A 9688-nucleotide genomic window follows, 5' to 3' on the forward strand; every position below is an offset into this window, starting at 1 on the left:
GGATGGAAAATCGAATATGCTCTTTTGTTATTGCCATCGTGAACACTACTGATTTTTGAGGTTATGTGCATCAAATGTCAAACCGTATGGCATTTTAGAAGGTCAACGCTTTAAAACCGCAAAAGTGCGGGAGATATATAAAATTTAAATTGTTATTTTGGTTGTATGAAATCTAAAGCTCAGAACTTTTTTATACACCTAATACTTTATAATATGGATTGCTTCTCCTGCGGTGACTGCCTTATAGCCTGGTTGTTTCATTAATTGATAAGCAAATTCATCAGATAATATGTGGCTAGAAAAAAGGTGTTTTGCAACACTTGAAACTTTCAGTTCACATTTCTGTGTTAATATATCGTGATAGAGAGCAATTTGATTTCTTATATGTTTTTCTACGTATATAAACTTCGAATTTATATACGCGAATATGTCGAGGTTATCGATAGCAATCTCTGTTTTTGTTTTAAAGGTACTTTCCTTCTGAGTTTCAAAAATAAAGAGTTTTGGATGTTCAATTCCTAAAATGTTATATCCGCAAACGGTATGAGGTTTGATTATGGTAAGGACAAAGTATCCTAGGTGTCGGATTCAGGGTGTAAACAATAGCAGATTGGGAATTGAATTCTTCTTGCAACTTTACAGTTGTTCCCTCATATAAAACATCGTATTGATCAAAATTACATGCATTATTTGGGGTAGGATTCCAAAAGGTATGACCATCGTTTGAATCTGTACAATGTCCATCCGCTAAATTACAAATTGTTCCAGATTTAAGAATTATACGTCTGGATTTTAAATTTACTAGTACATAAGCGGTTCGCCATGAAATAATTAGCTGCGTTTGAACGATTATATCCTCTCATGTTCCATAAAAATCAGAGTACTGCGCGCCTTTACATGTTCCATCTATACCAACCTTACCGGTTAATGTAACGCTTTTATAGTGAGTGTGATTTGACTTTAAATTATCGACAATATCAGACATTCCTAATCATTCCTTCGCTGTGTATTTGTATACATTTTCTATAATTAATAAATAGCTCGTTTGGCCGTTATGTACAATGAAGACATGCGAATGCATACCGCAATGATACACGGTTCGGGATATTTCTATCTTACATTGAAGTACCTCGGCATGATTATACGTAGAGAGTTGCAATAGTTGTATATAAACGATAGTGCTAACTGGCATGTCCAGCCTTAGATCACGCGCATCGGTTTGCAATAAGGAGATGGTTGCGGTGTTAACATGAGTTCCACCGCAATCATATGTCAGTGTTGTAGCCAGGTCTACAACCAATAATAAAAGTAGTCCGCATGGCAACAAAATTAGGTCGCATGAATCTCGAAAAGTCTTTCGAAAGATGACACAAATGTGTGATCGCCGAAATTGCGACCAGTCGTTCGAAAGACCGCAGAAATGCATCGCGAGAACATTGCGAAAAAGCTGATCAGCAAATGCCTAAATTTGATGATCAAATCGAGCGTAATATTGATTAATCAATATCACGCAACCGATCGACGCAATCGATCAGAATGCTGATCGGGCATCGATCAGACTATATAACCGGTTACACAAGGCGGAATCAGCAGAGTCAAGAGTCAAGAGTCAAGAATCAAGCATAACGTGTCGTTCGGAATCATTATTATAAACATCGCGCAAGATATTACAAGAGCGCGGCGAAGTTCACGCGAGTCGTACTATCAGCGTCTCAGGTGACATATTCGGTCGTCGGCCACCAGAGTAACGCGATACGCGCCGAGTCGCCCGCTGACGTTTAACCGTGTGTAAAGTAATAAAATAAGAAATACTAAACTCAAGAATTTGTGCATTTATTAAATAAACCAATTAAAATAAAGAAAGTGTGTTAGTGAATTCAAGAAGATTTCTTTCCATTCTTTTGATCCTGCTCGGAGTCCCAATTCCTTAGGCTTAACGAACTCGACTATCTCTAATATTATCGTTGTAGCCCATCCGGGGTACAACATCAGAATAGCGTTGACGATGACGAATTGAATAAACAGATATGAGATTGAGATTAAAAGTAGCATAATCTAGAAAATAAATGAGTGATTAGAATATATATATGTGTATGTGTATACGTGTATATATATATATTGGAATGATTCGGGATTCCGGGCCGCCGTACATTTGAACACAATAATTTGGAATGCTTTTCTTCTCTCGGATCAATAAATTGAGCCGAACGTGATAATTTCACCTTACTCCGATGGACTCGAGGCTTTCCTTTTAAATTAATTTTTATATGTTTAAAAATAATATTTCTAGTATTTCATGTGGTCCTGTATATTGATCGGACAATTTGCCTCTAATAGATTCTTTTAATAAATAGACGAGATCTCCGATTTTAAGAATTTACGGGTTTGTTCTTCGATTGTAGTAAATTTTATTTCTTTCTTTTGATCTAATTAAATTTTTCCGTGCCAAATCTTGAGTCCTTTTTAATAAATAATATAAATTAGCAAGATAATTCTGATAAGTCTCATCTGTATATTCTTCTATTAGAGATGCTGAAGAGGGCAACCGCGGAATTCGTCCATAGACTGAACAAAGTAGAGAATAACCCGTGCTTTCATGAACAGAGATGTAAAAAAATATTGCGATTGCGATGTTCGTTCCAATGAGAATTCGAAGTAGTATACATTTTTAAATATTTATTAATTACGTGGTGGGACCGTTTGGAATCATTTGATTGTAGTCAGTAAGCAGTTGTTTTAAATAGTGAGAGAATACATGTATATATGTATATTGTAATATACGTATATATGTGTATCATTATATTGTTGATGTGTTATTCTAAACACGTTATTTGCGATAAATATAATCACATGCCTCGGTAGTCGAAAGGATAAGATGCCTACTCGGTAAACAGGAGATCCAGGTTCGATTCCTGGCTGAGGTGGTATTTTTTCGCAAAATAATTACGAGTTTTCACGACTGGTTCGTGGTCGGGCCCTGCCGTGACGCACACTCTCCCTTCTTATTTGGTTTTAAATTTGTTAGCTAGTTGTTTCATTATTTCAGTGAAAAAGGTAGCGGCTTGATTTATAAATAAAGATTATGGTGATACATACATACAAATAAAATGTTTTAAGAAATCTTTGGCTATAGAAAGCGAATCAGCTTGTGATAACAGAACAGCAACTATGTATTTAGTGAGTAAGTCTCGTATTTTCAATATATATTTCCCATAACGGAATATATATATATTTCCAAAAACGGAAATATATATATATATTATTGGTAATTGGCAAAGAATCATAATGTCCATTGAAACTTTGTCGAATGCTGACCCAGGGATATTCGTAATTATCACAAGCTTCTTGAGTTTTACGCACGTTAATTTTTTTATTTGGCAATGTCTGCAATTTTTTATATAATTTTGGATGTCACATTTCATGGTAGATCAAAAATAATCTTGTTCAAGTCTATGATAAGTTTTTGTTACTCTCGCCGATTTTTATTGCGCATCTTTTGTAAATTAGTTTTTTACGTTCTTATTCGTCAAGACATTTTACTAATGATTTACAAATGATCATGATTATGGAAAGGTTCCGTAAATATTGCTTTAACTTATGATTTATAGGTTTCCAAGAAATCGCATCATAAAAAGCTGTTTGTGCTATGCTTATGGAAATTAATTTTAATTCTGTTACCACATCCATGAACGAATACAATTAATTATATTTTCTTTTGTAACGATGCATTCTCTAGTATCGTTCCGATTCTCCATCCCGCGGATGAAACCGCCCGTCAACTTAAAGATGCAAAAAGCGCCGATAAATTTTCTAATTATCGCGATAGTAATCACAGCCTATGGGCCATACGGGGAATCTGCGGGGACGCGACGGAGATACCTTGTTGTACCTTTCGGTGCAACAAGGAAAAAATTTGGGATTCGGTCCGTCTGAAGGATTGAAACCCACGAAGAGCGCTGATAGGAGTACACAAAAAACTTGCAGTAACTCACTATTCTTGTAAATGCCCTTTATTTTCTCGGTATTATAAATTATTTCTCTTATAGTAATTATAACTTCCCGTAGATAATATATTACGTTTCCGCATTCGCAATAAAGTATAATTTCAATCGCGGATCGAGATGATATGTTAGAAATTTAGAAACGAACTCCCGCGGTCGGCGACTAGTCAGCTGTTTTTATGTTAATATTCGCGGTTTCGAATAGCTTCGCGCTAAAGCCCTCATTCGGGCCATATATGGTAAAATGCAGCGATCGATCTTCGTTCGCACGCTGTTCAGGAATTCACAAACTTGCATTTCTGGCGTAGCGCGAATTCGTTGCTATGCCGAAATGCAAGACTTATCGTGGTAGCTACAATACCCCTCCTCCGTTGGAAAAGAAAAACGGAGGAACAGAGTTTTTCTACTGTTTTATGCTAGAAACGTATACTATTACTGCGTCTGAAGATAGATCTAGGAAGATGATATTCATTTTCTGTATCTAATTCTGAGGTTACACATTTCGTAGGTTTGCTCCATTTCTTTTTCCGCAATATGAATATTGTTACGCTTATAATTATTCCTATAATAACTAACATAGTAAATCCGCTAGTTGCCATTGGATAAATAAAGAATTTTGATTGATAAAATAGACTCTCGTTTTTATCATCATTTACTTCATTTAATTTTATTTGTAAATTATTTAATTCCAAAGGATTTTGAATAATCTTTTGTATTTTTATTGGTGTTACATTTATATTATCTTCGAAATTTGATTTATTCTGTAATCATAAAATGTTATATTGTGGCAAATATGATTTTATTTTTGCTTCATGCGATATTTTTTGCGATTTTATTATAGTATCTGGTGTTACTACTTTGCAATTATTTTCTAATGATTTTGCCTGTGTTCTCAATTGTTTTCTTTATTTTTTCGTAGTCTTTATATTGAATAGTAATTACTTGCTTTGTCGCTGAAGAATATAATCATGAATGGAAATTGCTTAATGCTATCCATACAGTATTGTTTGATATAATGCATTTTACATTACAGTTGTTATAATGTTTTTTAGTTTTCAATTAAATTTCAATTTCGCAAATTGGATCGGCATTGACACGATGTATAGGAGAATTTTGTGCGCATAAATATTCATCGTTGATTTTTACACATTTTTGTAATTCGCTCCACGAAAGTGTTACATAACTATGTCCCTCTGTGTTTATGACTAATAGTGGATTATTTATTCCTATAATCGCAAAAGAATTTCCCTGATCTGAAATGGGTAATGGAATTACGTTTAATATTTTATATTTTATATTTTGGAAACGAATTAAAGAAAATTGTAGGATAGTGTATATATTTGTCATATCGTGGTATGCACAAACGGTAGTTGATTTTTCTATTATCGACCAATACTTCTCTTTTATTCTAAATGGGAAGTAAAGTCCCATCCCTCTGATAATTATAAACTTGCATCTCTAAGAGTTTCTAGTATATGATCAGCGGGCGTTAGTCGAGGATGTAATATTTCCCTTTTTTATTGATATTAAATATTCTAAGATGTCTTCAGCGTGTTAAGTCGGCTAAAACTGTATTAATCATAGTGAATTGTTCGTATATATCAGTTCGCTTTTCACTCGCTAATAATTGTTCTCAATTTCTTTGTAGTATTATATTCGCGAGAAGGTATTCGTTTGTCTGTATCATTTTTTCAGTGTCGTTTATATGGGCTATGGTCGCTTGTAATACTTTTATTTGATTTTTTACGGCGTGTAATGTTACCTGTTGTGTGTCATGTAATATAGTTCAGTTGTTCGTTTATTAACTTTTCGTCATTTGCGTCGTACCAAATAATGTTTTTGAGATTGAGCCTATTGCATTAATTAAACCTTTTTTTTTCTTTTCTGAATTATGCACAGATATTATTCTGATTATTAAACGATTTGATCTGTCGTGTTCCTTTTTTATGATTTTATTAAGGTTTAGGCATGTTTCTTTATTCGCAAACGCGATAAGTTGGCATATATTCTTTGTTTTATGCACATATCCTTGCATTTGTTTTAAGCTTTTCATTAGTGAGGCGACGTTTACTTGGATGACAAGTTTCCAGTATGATTCCACTTAATGTAGATGTTCTATCTTTTCAAAGTATATTCCAGGACGATGACTGAAATTTTCTATTTTAAATGGCATTTCTGTACTCAATTCCTCATGTGGTCCTTGAGTAGCATATAATTACTCTGTAAGATAATATTTTATCAATTGCATTAACTTTCGACTTAATTTGTTATAAATGCTTTTAATCGATTTATGTGCATTCGCAATGTTTTACGTCCAATTTTTAAAGTATAATTTACATCAGAATTCTTTTCTATGATTACATACGGACCTATCCATAACGAATCTAAGTTTTTTTTTATTTTCCGCGACATAATGCTTCGTCGTACAACAATACTTTGTCCCTTACTTTAAATTTTATTTCCTTCGCTTTTTTATCGTAGTATTCCTTTGCCTTTTGTTTTTCTTCTTTTAAATGTTTCTTTGCGATTTGATTTGTTGCTCGTAGCCGTTCTTTTAGTTCCGTTCTTTTAGTTTTGTGCGTAATTGTCGTAGATATACAACAGTTTTGGCGGGATGGTTAGGTAGGGTAGCTTGATGCCCATAATTCAAATGGCGTGTACTCCATTGCCGTATGTGTATAGGTTGAAGGTAAAAATCGCGTAAGGTATCCATTCGTCCCGATCTATTTGATCAGTGTTTATATAATGGTGAAGGTACTCTGTCAGTGTTCGGTACGTACGTTCAAGAATTCTGTTACTTTCGGGATGATAGACTGTTGTCTGTATTTTGTCAATTTTTAATCGACACACAGTTTTAAATATCTCACTTATAAAGTTAGTGCCTTGGTCGATTAATATCCTTTCTGATATCCCGTGTTCAGGTACGATTTTAATAATAAATTTTTTTGCGACTGTGGCGGCTTCTTGATTAAAGATGGGATATTACCTTACTTTTGCCTTAAATTTTGTTAGGAAGTCTTGAAACGTTAATACATATTTGTTACCTCTGTTAGTTATAGTCAAGGATCCTACGATATCCACAAAAGCACATTTTTCGAAGGGTTTTTCAAGCGTCTCCGTAATTACTAAAGGTACTTTTATTTTTTTCTTTAATTTATTCTTTTGGCAATACTCGCATTTATTCTTTTGACAATACTCGCATTTTGCGATGTATCTTTTCATATTCTTAGTAATGCCTAGCCAGATATGATGCATTCGAATTCGATTTAAAGTACGCTCGACTTCTTGATGTCTTCCTATGGACGCATCGTGATATTCATATAATATTTGTTGCTTCTCTTCTTCGTTATATTCTTTTACGGGGATTGAATTAGTTATTTCTTCGTCTCGTATGACCGTCAATACATTTCTACTTAATGCATCCGCATTCGCGTTGGCTTTCCCTGCCTTATGAATAATCTTGTAATCATATTCTTCAAGTTGCAGTCTCTGTTAGTCTTGATTCAGGGTCACTGACGTTAAACAATCATATTAACGGTTTATGATCCGTCATTATTTTAAATTTCGTCCCGTATAGATACGGTCTTAAATGTTTTACAGCCCAAATTAACGCAAGTAGTTTCTTTTTAGTGGTATTGTAATTTTGTTCGGTTCGTGATAGCACTCGGCTAGCATACGCAATCGGATACGCAGTCTTGTCCTCGGCCTTGGGATAACACGGCTCCTATCGCGTAATTGGATGCGTGAACTCTTGCGCAATGAACTCTTGCGAAAAATCTGAATAATTTAGCACAGGTGCGGACGTTAATTTTTTAATGTTTCAAATCGCGTATTGCTGTTTTGATGTCCAGACAAACTTTGCATCTTTCTTTGTTAATTTCATTAGAAGTTTAGCTATTTTAGAAAAGTCTTCAATAAATTTGCAACAATATCCGGCCAGTTCGATAAATGACTGTACATCTTTTATCTTTTTTGGTAAAAAAAGTGAAAATTTATTCACGGCTTCTAATTTAGTCGGGCAATATTCCATTTTCGGTTATAATATGTCGTAAGTAGATTACTTCTTTTTTCAAAAATTCACATTTATCCAGCTGTAATTTTAAATTGTTTTGTCGTAATCTCTTAAGTATTTCTACGAGCCTATGGTTGTTCTTTTAAGCTTGGATCGTACGAGGGTAGTCTGAAAAGTTTTGAACCTAATATAGAAACAAATATTTTTTCGGTCAAATATAGTTTTATTTTTCAACATAATCTCCTTTTAAGTCGATACACTTTTCCCATCGATACTCTAACCTCTTTAACCCCTCCAAATAGTAGTTGGTGTCTTGCTCCGCAAAATAAGCGTTTACGTATGCGACCTCCTCGTTCGATGAAAATCTTTGTCCTCCAAGCGAAACTTTAAGCTTAGGAAACAGGAAAAAGTCGCTGGGGGCCAGATCTAATGAATACGTGGTCAACCAATTCGAAGTGCAGTTCATGAATTTTGGCCATGGCGACCGTCGAAGTGTGAGCAGGTGCGTTGTCTTGATGGAGCATTTTCTTCTTCTTCAAATGCGGCCGTTTTTTTTGCAATTTCTGCCTTCAGCTTATTAAGTAATGATGCATAATACGCCCGTTATTGTTTTACCTTTTTCAAGATAGTCGATACACATAATTCCGTGACTATCCCAAAAAACAGTCGTCATTACCTTCCCAGCTGATGAAACCGTCTTCACCTTTTTCGGAATAGGTTCACCCTTTGCAGTCCACTGTTTTGACTGTTCTTTTGTCTCTGGAGTGGGGATCCAAGTTTCATTTACAGTTATGAATCGACGCAAAAAATCTGACTCGTTTTGCTTGAACCGCTCCAACAGAGCCTTGGAAATGTTCATTCGAATTCGTTTTTGGTCCAAAGTGAGCAAGCGCGGCACCTAACGCGCGGATAGCTTGCGCATATCCAATTCTTCAGTCAATATATGACAAACGCGTTCTTTCGATATACCCATAGCCTCTGCTATCTCTCTAACTTTGTTTCGACGGTCGTCCAGTACCATTTGGTGAACATTTTCGATGTTATCAGCGGTGATCGCAGTTTTTAACCGTCCCGAACGCTCATCATCAGCCAAGCTGGTACGACCACGTTTAAATTCAGCTGCCCATCTTTTTACGATGGCAAATGATGGGGCAGAGTCCCCGTAAACAGCGTCCAACTCAATTTTTGCGCAGGCGTATTGCCTTTCAAATGTAAGAATTTAATCACGGCACGATATTCAATTTTTTCCATTTTTACAAAAACTGACATCGACTGACACAAACGACTATCAAACAACAACTGAGCGTTCAAAATGGCTGAAATTTTCACAAAAGTCTTTCAAAACATATACTATTGTAGTACTAGAATGATTTTGACGAGTAACGTCATCTTCATGTTAAGGCTCAAAACTTTTCAGACTCCCTCGTAAATTATAATATCGTCTAGGTATACTAGACATTTCAATCCTTGTATTCCCGTTAGGATTGTATTCATCAATCGTTGAAATGTGGTGGACGCATTTTTTAACCGAACGGCATACGATTAAATTCGTAATGACCATAGGGCGTAAAAAAAGCTGTTTTATGTTTGTCATGTTCAGCTATTGGTATTTGATGGTAACCGGAAGCAAGATCTAACGTTGTAAAATATTTTGCGTTTCCTAATTGATCTAATA

General features: G+C 35.0%; 1 pseudogene; it reads right to left on the reverse strand.

Moving 5' to 3' along the window:
• Positions 1–1815: 1815 nt before the first annotated feature.
• On the reverse strand, positions 1816–6054 carry LOC148936385 (uncharacterized; annotated as a pseudogene).
• Positions 6055–9688: the final 3634 nt, after the last annotated feature.

The sequence above is a fragment of the Pogonomyrmex barbatus genome, unplaced genomic scaffold (genome assembly GCF_055798465.1).
Source record: "Pogonomyrmex barbatus isolate J1 unplaced genomic scaffold, ASM5579846v1 scaffold22, whole genome shotgun sequence".
NCBI classification, from domain to species: domain Eukaryota; kingdom Metazoa; phylum Arthropoda; class Insecta; order Hymenoptera; family Formicidae; genus Pogonomyrmex; species Pogonomyrmex barbatus.